The sequence below is a fragment of the Pecten maximus genome, chromosome 5, assembly GCF_902652985.1.
Source record: "Pecten maximus chromosome 5, xPecMax1.1, whole genome shotgun sequence".
Lineage (NCBI taxonomy): Eukaryota > Metazoa > Mollusca > Bivalvia > Pectinida > Pectinidae > Pecten > Pecten maximus.
The window spans coordinates 23,897,974-23,909,714 of record NC_047019.1 but is presented as its reverse complement, the minus strand read 5'-3'; the positions used below and the strand labels follow the sequence as shown (position 1 = coordinate 23,909,714).

General features: G+C 34.3%; 2 long non-coding RNA genes across 2 annotated transcripts; both read right to left on the bottom strand.

The window, feature by feature from the left end:
* Window positions 1-76: 76 nt before the first annotated feature.
* LOC117327595 lies at window positions 77-1,863 on the bottom strand. The gene is made up of 3 exons (XR_004532689.1): window positions 1,661-1,863; window positions 991-1,119; window positions 77-417 (listed from the first exon to the last, which is right to left on the bottom strand). It is a non-coding gene; the product is annotated as an uncharacterized LOC117327595 (long non-coding RNA).
* Window positions 1,864-5,421: 3,558 nt separating this feature from the next.
* Window positions 5,422-9,681, bottom strand: LOC117326684. The gene is made up of 3 exons (XR_004532496.1): window positions 9,557-9,681; window positions 8,905-9,057; window positions 5,422-5,489 (listed from the first exon to the last, which is right to left on the bottom strand). It is a non-coding gene; the product is annotated as an uncharacterized LOC117326684 (long non-coding RNA).
* Between the last annotated feature and the right edge of the window lie 2,060 nt (window positions 9,682-11,741).

Sequence of the window (11,741 nt, the reverse complement as noted above, 5' to 3'; positions counted from 1 at the left end):
ATCAGGTACATATGTACATAGCAGATTCATTATTCACACATACACACATATATATAGCAGATTCATTACTCAAATACACACATATATATAACAGATTCATAATTTACATACACATACAAATAAACATAGCAGATTCATTATTCACAGACGACAGAGGTTTGACTATCTAAAATATATTCTCTTGTGAAACATTAAAACATTCTCTGAAAAGACACGACTCATTTTTCTTGAGATCATTTAGACTTATATATCAATATTATAGAATGCCCTCGTACTCCGAATTACAAACCAGCAATAATGCAAATACATACTGGTACATGTACATACTGTGCTTACTGAAAATCACTTGTGGATGGTCCAGGCAATGACATGTGTTTCCAAGATTCTTGCACAAACACTCCTGACATTTCTGAACCACTAAATAAAAAGAGAACCTATATACACACCATGTATATAAATCTTCACTTAATTACAATATATATATATATATATATATATATATAAGAAACATACTGGAACCATTATAGACATATCTGCTACCACAGCTTCAAAGACCAAACAGATAGTCATCCACCAAAAATATTCATTTAAAAAAACATAAATAACACACACAAAAATACAGAAAATTCACAAACTCTTTTAGTCATAGAATTACTAATAGTTGGAAAACAAAACAAAAGAAATCAAATCATCACAAACTGTAAATTGTTGATGTTGTTTATCTTGATAACCACTGGAGAAAGCAACCAATGTACAATCACATTGTGCCATAATTACCCAACGTCCACCAACACACATATCAAACTATATACATTTTATTCTTAACATGCTTCATTGACAGTGAATGATTGATAATGCAAGTCCTAAATTCAAAATATAATTGATGTATATATATATATCTGGATGTGTGATCTGTTATTATAACAGTCATTATACATACCATGCTACACCACATTTTCAACTGCCTCAAACTTAATCATATAAACATACCTTATAGTGACTTCACTTTCTGAACACTCTCGTGGAGGTATATATCTTCTTGCAGGTGTGGAATGCATATGGATATCGATGTGATCGGTTGAGGTGGTGGATTTATCTGATATTTTCTTAAATTCATAACTGAAATTGACATTTTCAATACCATTCGTTATTTGAATATAAAACAATACAGATTTTTTTTACGACATTTTAATCTACTGTGTTATATATGAAATGGTAATGATAAGGACTTTTGCTGCCACCTGTACTACATATATATGTAGATCTAGATCTTTCGTCTTATGAATTTCATATGCATTTTATATTTTTATAAACATACGTTGCACTGATTTTTATGAATTTGATGTTTATTATCACTGTCGTTTATTTTCATATTACCAGTACCGCCATATAATATTTAAATAACCCATGTGTTTATTCAGCACATCAATTTTCCTAAGAACGAATACCCCCAATTGGGCTCCACCTTATAACGTTCAACAACAAATACGTTGTGTATTGTAAATACAATTACCATTCAACCATAACCGGTTGACACTTTCAGTAGCGAAGTTCAATAACATAATCATGCTTAACCGGTGGATACCGGACTATCAGTGACAATATTGGATACGTTTATCTATTATATATATCTAACATGATACCGTAGCGTTAAGCTTACCTGTCAAGCAGCAGCTTCGCGAATTTAGAATCAGTATCCAGTGCGAGGATCTTCCTTTATCTTTCGCCATCTATCTATCTCCTTGCTGATGTAGATTCTCGCCTTTCCTCTTCTCTGTTCTGATTCCTTTTTCCTTCGTTTTCTTGCACTTTCCGTCAAGTAAAATTTAGGACCTCGTCGTCTTTTCTGGTTTGCGTCCGCCGTCTTGCTTTTTTCTCGGTTTATGCGCATGCGCATTATCAGGCTACGAGCGGTAATTTATGAATAGAATGAATAGATGAATAGAATGTCGCCCGTAAGGGCGACATGAAATATTTATGTCACCCAAATTGTATTCATATCGACTGTATACTACCATTTGGTAACAGTTCAATGCTTATATTAACATTCATAATTTTATTTTATTTACTGTAGATTAAGACGCGTTTAAATTTGCCGCTTCCCCTATCACTGACGTAATCGAGCTCAAATACCGGAACAGCCGAAATTTCCAGAAGGAATAATAGAGTCCCTCATGTCGTTGTTAATAGCAATCACATGAAATGTTTTTTGCACAAATTTAGCTTTATATTTTATGTGATAAACGTTTGTAGATGTCTTCAAATTGATCACAATTTCATGATTTCTCACTGTTTAAAAATAAAGCCGTTTTTCGGCGCAATGATAATACGGTTAAAATTTAGAAGTGATGCGGCGTTGAACGGGTATTGCACCGGACAGACTCGATTCCTCGGAAACACTTATGTTTTTATCGGCTGGATTTACGTTATGTTCAGAGGAATATCATCTCTTAAATTATAAATGAAAGTCGTCTTGACAGTAGGTGAAAACGATTCCAAGGATATTTCGGTCGAAACAGAATCCAGTCTAACCGGTCACATCAGTGTCGCTAACTTAGCAGACGATGTTCAACTTCACAGGGGCTCGATTTTGGAGTAAGGTAGGCCTTTGACATCAGTGAATAACCACATAACTATATATAATTCAGTATGCATACACAACCAGAAACCATGTCGATACTGCCGATTTTTCGCAAGATTTTTTTTATAAATGCTGGACTTTAAATTTTGTCGTGTCTAGCATTTCTGACAATGCGACAACGAGCCCCTGTGTGACGACATTGACAATTTGATTGCTTCCTATATATCAAGAATAGAGCTTATAATAATTTTGTGTCGAGTCGGTCGACTTCATTTTTTCTATTATTAAATTTTACTCTAATAACTTGCGTTGTTTATTATTTTTCGGCATAGCCGTCTAATTTTGTTTTGGCCCCGGATATGACGCGACAGGTGGCGTTACTGGTCAAGATGAAGTATGTGATTGGTCAATGTAGCGGTCAATGCAAAATGCAGATATACAGTTAAAAACGAAACAAAGTTAAAGGGACCTCACGGTAAACCAATATTTATTTTGTATTTTTTATCATATTATTGGGTATATCTTTTAAAAAAATAACCTTCTGAACAATAACTATTCGAATTCGATGATGTATGTACATAAAAACATCAATTATCAATTATTAAAAGGTTATCACAATTCGCTGATCAACAATCTGAATATGCAAACATTTTGTGACATATACGATAAACGCATGCGCACAACAAACTAAAACACATGGAAACAAAAATGGCTTCCAATGTGAATCGACTGCGGTTGAAAACAATAACAGCTTCCGCAATGAAGAGCAAATAACTGTGAGATCCCATTTCTACGTATATTTAGGATAGCAAGTCTAACATCTTTTGTAACCCTTCCGGAGTTTCTGATAATATCACCATGTCGTCGTCGTACATTAAAAGAAATATATTTATCATTTGAATATCGATGGATGGATAGTTGTCATTTAAAAAGTGGATTTTACAGCCATTATCATATCCAACAGATATTTTTCCTCGAAATCCGAAATGACCGAAGATATCTAATTTCAACAAAAAATGTCGTGAGCTCACGAAGTGATTGGCTTTATAGATATTTCAATTAGTACAGTCCATGGAGTTGCCAGCTTTTTACATCGCATTTATTGTGGTTGTTGGTGGTTTTATTACTTTAGAGAATCACAATTAATGACATTCAATGACAACAAACTATTATGAACTATAAATGCATTGTATACACAGGCGGGTGTGTGTTGCATTATATTTACACTCTGTGTTGCATTTTCCTATATGTCGTTAGTAAACCAAATTGTATTCATGAGACGGTATATTACAATTTACAGTGATTCGGTCAGTGTAGGAATACAGCGTCAGGTGTTGTAGGGTAAAACAATGGTCCCCAGTTACATTCGGCCTAGAGAGCTTTTGAATGCTAGCATTTATCCACATAAACCACTACAAAACAAGAAATATCTTTAAAAAAGATAAACGGCATAGTTTTAATGCTGGTGGTTATAATGTTAAACTACTGGTTAACGAACTACATTGTAATTAATAAATGCGCAGTTTCAGCACAGATAACAAAATTCTATCAGTTTGAATCATTTTTGGTGATAATAAGACTGCAAATGTGTCATTTGAATAGATGCATCCACTTATTCAGCTTGCATTCAATTTAAAAGGGACATCACGGTAAAAAAACGTTGCAATTTTCACTGAATGTACGCGTTTTGTTCCTTTCCAGTTTTGTTTCTGTGCTGTCCAGCTTGACCACTCGATTTAGTTGGGAATCCCCCTCTAAACTTAGCGTAAATAAGTGTAAACATTGTTCATATAGTATAGTGACAGTAGCGATGTACTGGTACAGACTGTATAAATATTACCGAGTTTATGGAACTATTACCGAGTTTGTGTTAATATTACTGAGTTTGTGTAAATATTACTGAGATTGTGGAAATCTTACCGAGTTTGTGTAAATATTACCGAGATTGTCATGACCTATTATCAAACAACCAAGCAGAATACGAGCGGAGGATATGTAGCTAGCTACTGGTATTCATAGCCGCAATGAAAATTAAAAAAATCTATTCAATTTATATATTTACATAACCTTGATTTAAAAAATGTATATCGAGAAAACGAGAAATTTTATTTAAAAGAAAAATATGTCATGTATACGACGAAACACCAAATTATTAGAACAGCCGGGAGATCCCGCCTAAGCACCACGCCATTGTTTTACTGTCGTTCCGCATTTTCCGGTCTTTTTTGTTTAATTTGTATAATGTTTATTTATTATTTAATTCTTGAATTATGGTATAATTAATTCAAATGTATATGCTCTCTCAATATTTTTAACACTTATCTCGTACCAACGTTATCGATTCAAGGGAAGCTACTCTTCCTGTCTTACTGTCGATGGCGTATTAATATGACCCGATTAATCAGGTGATTTGCACGAGAGACAATGTTTTCATACGGTTTTCATAGTGTATTCATGGTCATATGTTTGTTGTTTTCACTTGGTATGTTCATATCAGCAAACCACATTAGGGATGTAAATACATAATGATGTTGTACAATCATATAATGAAGTTGTACAATCATACATGTATAATGAAGTTGTACAATAATATAATGAAGTTGTACAATCATATCGCAGTGTTACTGACATACTGTCGGAATGGTATAACGATGCAATATCAAACAAAATTAAATTACATAACGACAAACTCAAATTTTATATTGATGAAATTAATAATGTAATGATATATCAATCCCTATAGTAGTAAAATGCCATATATGATGGGTATGGCGTTCCATACTATAGACAGTCACTTAACCCGTGTATTATTCTATGGTATTTTTGTTATAAATATCTTACCTTGTTTTGCATATATCAACTTGTTATGTAATCGCATACGTGTCTGTAGTTTTCCTCTAAACCGTTTCTGAAAAGATAGTCTAAATTTAGCAACATGGAAAAGCCGAGTCTAAAAATAAAAATGATCGACAAAATGTTTTTAGCAACATGGAAAACCCGAGTCTAAAGATACCTACTTTCCTTTTATTGCTTTAACTGCACATTGGAATACCATGTCTAATATTCATGTACTTTCTTTCTGTAGTAAGGATGTCTCGACTATAAAACGTACCAAAAAGCAAAGATTTGCTATCATATCGATTATTAGGTTGGCCTTTGACAACAATATATGTACATGTGTTGATCGTGCTTTGGAATATGTTTGTTTTGATGTAGATATATATAGGGGGTATCTCGTATTAATTCATATAACATTGACAATTATTAGTCAGTGAGTCATGTAAGCGATAGCTAATATCTAGTAATTTATCTATCTATTAATCTAGATTGGTTGTATGACAAATGAAACACTGATCAAACACTGATAATAATACACTGATATACCTATTGGCATATGATATCCATTTACGAAACATGTATTGGCATTTGGATTTAACCTTTGTTATGTATATCTTGTGTAAATGAAATGTTTGTCATATTCTCGGTAATATGCAGGTGTATGATTGACTTTTGACATCTGTTGACCTACATATTAACCTTTGTTGTAAAGTTAAACTTCTAACGTCAAACCCAGCTATTGTTTTTGTATTTCGCCTTTTAATTGCTGAAAACACCTACTTTATATATATAGGTCTGTCAAGTAGACTTAAGAATTTTCTGACTTACAGTGTAATGCACGCGCATTTTTAGCAAAAATATCGATTTCAATGTTTTATTATTAGCAGATAACGAGGATCCGGTAGATCACATATCCTGACCACCTGCCATGATATATTGAATAAATAATTCGATGTCCGTGGCATTTGACTTTTTATTTTGTTTTGTTGTGCTATTGTGAAGGTCTGTGTCTGTCTTGTATAGGGATATTACTTCTAACGATTGTGCACGTTCTGTAATTAAAAAGTCATGAAAACATTTGTCACTGTGATGCTCGATATTCTAGAGGTACTTTCCTTATGCACTACGTACAGCTAACCCCTGTATTATATCCTTTGATACTCCAGGGATACTTTCACTTATTTTATTTTTTATGGTTCGTCCTTCTAGGATTTTTTTATATTATTACCCATTACATTACTCCAGGGATACTTTCACTTATTTTTTTTATGTTTCGTCCTTCTAGGACTTTTTTTTTTATATTATTATCCATTACATTACTCCAGGGATACTTTCACTTTTGCTCTCTGTACGGCTAACTTGTAGTATTGATGATTGCGTTTGTATGCGCCATACTTGTTACTTTAATACATTGTAGTTTACATGATGCAATGTATAAATATAAAGCCGTCGCAATATTTTGTATTGCGACGGGTTTATATCAATGTTTCTAAAGTTTCCTGGAAAAACAATCAATCTATTGTAAACTGTACTTCCTGGTTATTCATATATCATAATGATGGTCTGTCCTCAATAAAATAAATGAGGTTTATTCTCGATAAATGAAATTCCTTTATAACTACATAATCTCCACTGTATCAATTACAAATTGTTCATTGTCAAGCGGAGTGCTCCTAGGGTTTATCGCGATGCGCCCAGAACTATATACATGTCCCAATAATTTTCTGAATGCCTCTTATAAAATATACCATATATCTAAGATAGAAAGTTAATAAGGCGATGAGGGATTTGTCCTATATAAGATATTTCATTCAATTGCTATGTAACATACAATTAACATGTATATCATATAGTGTTGTCCCGATATCGATTAATCAGAAAGACAACCAATTCTCAATGATTGACTATGAAATGTCAATATCGATGATTGTTTTCAAAACCGAAATTGCAATTTCTACTTAGAGAGAACGAAAATAGTTCATTGTCATTGTTATTTTAACTACAACTTCTTAAAATTATGCTATTTAACTGTAATTAATTGCAATATATGATAACTGTTTATCTATGATAAAATATAAAGCTAGTATAAAACCAAAAATATAGACTTATATTCAATCCCGGAGTAACGAAAAGGTAATATCTTTAAAAGATTGTGTAATGGTAGCCTAACCGATAAATAATAAAAAATCGATTGGTTGACACTGACCGGTTTTATTCGATCATCGATGTTGAAATTTTAACCGATTCCCACCACGAATATAATATCAATCAGTTTTGTTCAAAGTATAAAGTTATAATATATCAGATGGACTCCACATAATTTTGTTCCATCCTCCGACCACCATTTTTATTTCTAACATGTGCATGGTTTATGCACGAGTGTATGTTTGTTGCATGTTAGGTTTATGTAATAGCATAGCAACTGATTCAATTCAAAAAATATACCTGTCAAATATAGAATATGACTTACTAAATAATGTATTTCGGCTCACTATTTCACATGAAATTGAGACAGGGACATACAGAAATATTTCGAGAGAAGCAAGAATTTGTAAACAATGTAACTCCCTTGATGTGGAAGATGAAATCACTAATAACAAACTTGTAACAAATTATAGAATCTTATATTTAATATATATATACTGTATGCTTCAGTATTTAAGGCCATCTAGCTTCTAAATTCGCAAAGTGTTAATGAACATATTCATTAGGTAAACACATTTTCGAATCAAAAAGTTAAGAACTGCTTGAATATGTTTTGATCCAATATAATTATATATTGCTATTGTATGTCATAAGGGATTCATTCTCTATACATTATTCTGCATTGAATCTACATGTATACAAAATTCATTCAGACGTTAATGAAAGGGGAATTTAAAGGGTTGACCTCAATTTCCCCTATTCGGCCCCTTCCTCCCCGGCCCCAATGGAGCAATATTCTCCGCTTATATACAACATTACATTCTGTTTGTAATGCAAGGATTCAGACTAAATTTCATCAAAATCCGTAGCATAGGGATTTAAAGGATTAATATCAATTTCCTCTATTTGGTCTAATTGATTGACGGACGATGGACAACGCTGCGCCATTCAGTGCCAGGTGAACTAAACCCCTAAAATTTGGTACTACTTGCCCTTTTAAACACCTTTGAAATCGTTGGCAAAATATTACCGGGCGGTGGTTGTTTTTAGCAATTGTACTTTCCTTTCCCTAAATATCCGAGATCTATCCGAGCTATTTTTAGCTGTTCGGGAAACCCCCATTTAAAAGCATAACGTTTTCGACTCGCTCGACTTGCGAGTCTTAATATTTTAGAGTATAAATCTATAAAGCGTCTATAACTGTTTTGTAATGTGGCCAAATAAAATGAATGAAAAAAAAATCCCAAGACTCGATCCATGTTCACTACTGTAAAGCTTTCACACATGCACACTGGCCTCTTGAACTTAGATATGGCCGGAATTCAATAGTCTTGACGTACCTGACGTATTTTTCCGGGTGTTCAACAAGTCTTTTTTCTTCAAAATATCTTGTAATTCCTCTTCGTTTATTGTCACGAAACGTTGTTGGGGTATCTAGTCTGCAATTACTCCTATACGTATAAGAGGTCTTAGTCCGCCTGGTTACACGGCGCCTGTCAAAAGATTGTTGGAGTATGTAGTCTGCAATCAATCGGAACCCCTCGTCATTTTCTCCGAAACCTACGTTCGGAGACGGAGGCGAGGTGTTCCGATTGAGTCTGCAATATGTTGCGTGTTGCTATAAATAAAGATAATTCTCCATCTGATCATGAGCTAGGCCTATTTTTAGCACGAACAAATCTACTCACGCAATGAAATATAAGGAATTACAACATCTGTTGTAAATATTGTACATATATTTGTGTCTGTGACATACATATGGCGTATATATTGCATACCTGATACGTAGACATCGTTGTAATGACCGGTCAACGTATTAAGTGTTTTTTACAAGCATATTTCGTTGCGCCCGGATTTCGGGCGGAAACTGCATCAAAGCGCTTCGGAAATAAGAGGTCGCAATCCGATAGAAAAAGAGCCGACCAGCGGCCTCTTATGTTATATGAGTAGCACCTGTGGATGAATCATGCATAATATGACGATTATCATTACCTTTGATGTGTGATGGTGTTAGCTGTAGGTGCCTCTAACGAGTTCCTAATCGGTTCATCCACAGGAGGATAATTGTGTCGCTAGATTATTATTCGAGATGACACTAATGACTTTATGTCTGTGAAGTAAAATATCGGGAAACCCTACTTTCGTTTTTGATTGTTTACAATATAAAACAAAGAAATAAATGTTTCCTTGCATAAGTAAACAAGAAATATCTTTAAACAAGAAATATCTTTAAAAAAAAGATAAACGGCATAGTTTCAAAGACCTATATACTATACTTAGCTGGTGGTTATAATGTAAAACTACTGGTGAAATAAATTAACGAACTACGATGTAATTAATAAATGCGCAGTTTCAGCACGGATAAGAAAATTATATCAGTTTGAATCATTTTTTGTGATAATAAGACTACAAATGTGTCATTTGAATAGATGCATCCACTTATTCAGCTTGCATTCAATTTAAAAGGGACACCACGGTAAAAACGTTGCAATTTTCACTGAATGTACGCGTTTTGTTCCTTTCCAGTTATGTTTCTGTGCTGTTCCAATGTTCACAGTCGATCCCTATCCACTCGATTTAGTTGGGAATCCCCCTCTAAATATAGCGCGGAAATTATTTTTAGATCATTACGTGACTGTTTTGAAATCATGGCAACACAAACACACGATAGTTTACAAGGCGATATCTATATTCCATCTGGGTTAGTTGGATAACGATATTATACACAGTGGTTTAAATGTTAAATAACACGTTCTGTAAATGTTACGGCACACATATTTATGTGTAAATAAGTGTATAGTAGTAGCGATGTACTGGTACAGACTGTATTTGTGTAAATATTACCGAGATTATCATGACCTACTATCAAAAAATCAAGCAGAATACGAGCGGCGTCCGTATTACTGCTGTTTTCATGTTTGAACTGTTACAATCTATTGTACTGCTTCCCAAGTTTAATTCTAGGATTGTGTTTGACCCATTTTCCTATTATTCTCTTCATTGCGGAAGCTGTTATAGTTTTCAACCGTAGTCGATTCACATTGGAAGCCATTTTTGTTTCCGTATATGTCACAACATTTGCATATTCAGCATTTTGCATTGACCGCTACATTGACCAATCACATACACAAATGTACTTCATTCGTGTACTGTAACAATTTTACTCAAATGCCAATCTCTACGTGATGATTACCTCAGACGTGTTCCGAATAATCTAAAACAGCCAAACCATTAACAAATTGTAACAGAAAGTATGCTTGGATTTTTAGCCCACCATCATCAGATGGTGGGCTATTCAAATCGCCCTGCGTCCGTGGTCCGTCGTCCGTCCGTCCGTCCGCCCTCCGTCCCTCCGTCCCTCCGTCCGTCCCTCCGTCCGTCCGTAAACAATTCTTGTTATCGCTAATCCTCAGAAAGTACTGAAGGGATCTTTCTCAAATTTCATATCTAGGTTCCCCTTGGTGCCTAGTTATGCATATTGCATTTTGAGACCAATCGGAAAACAACATGGCCGACAGGCAGCCATCTTGGATTTTGACAATTGAAGTTTGTTATCGCTATTTCTCAGAAAGTACTAAAGGGATCTTTCTCAAATTTCATATGCAGGTTCCTCTTGGTGCCTAGTTATGCATATTGCATTTTGAGACCAATCGGAAAACAACATGGCCGACAGGCAGCCATCTTGGATTTTGACAATTGAAGTTTGTTATCGCTATTTCTCAGAAAGTAATTAAGGGATCTTTCTCAAATTTCATATGCAGGTTCCTCTTGGTGCCTAGTTATGCATATTGCATTTTGAGACCAATCGGAAAACAACATGGCCGACAGGCAGCCATCTTGGATTTTGACAATTGAAGTTTGTTATCGCTATTTCTCAGAAAGTAATTAAGGGATCTTTTTCAAATTTCATATGCAGGTTCCCCTCGGTGCCTAGTTATGCATATTGCATTTTGAGACCAATCGGAAAACAACATGGCCGACAGGCAGCCATCTTGGATTTTGACAATTGAAGTTTGTTATCGCTATTTCTCAGAAAGTACTAAAGGGATCTTTCTCAAATTTCATATGCAGGTTCCTCTTGGTGCCTAGTTATGCATATTGCATTTTGAGACCAATCGGAAAACAACATGGCCGACAGGCAGCCATCTTGGATTTTGACAATTGAAGTTTGTTATCG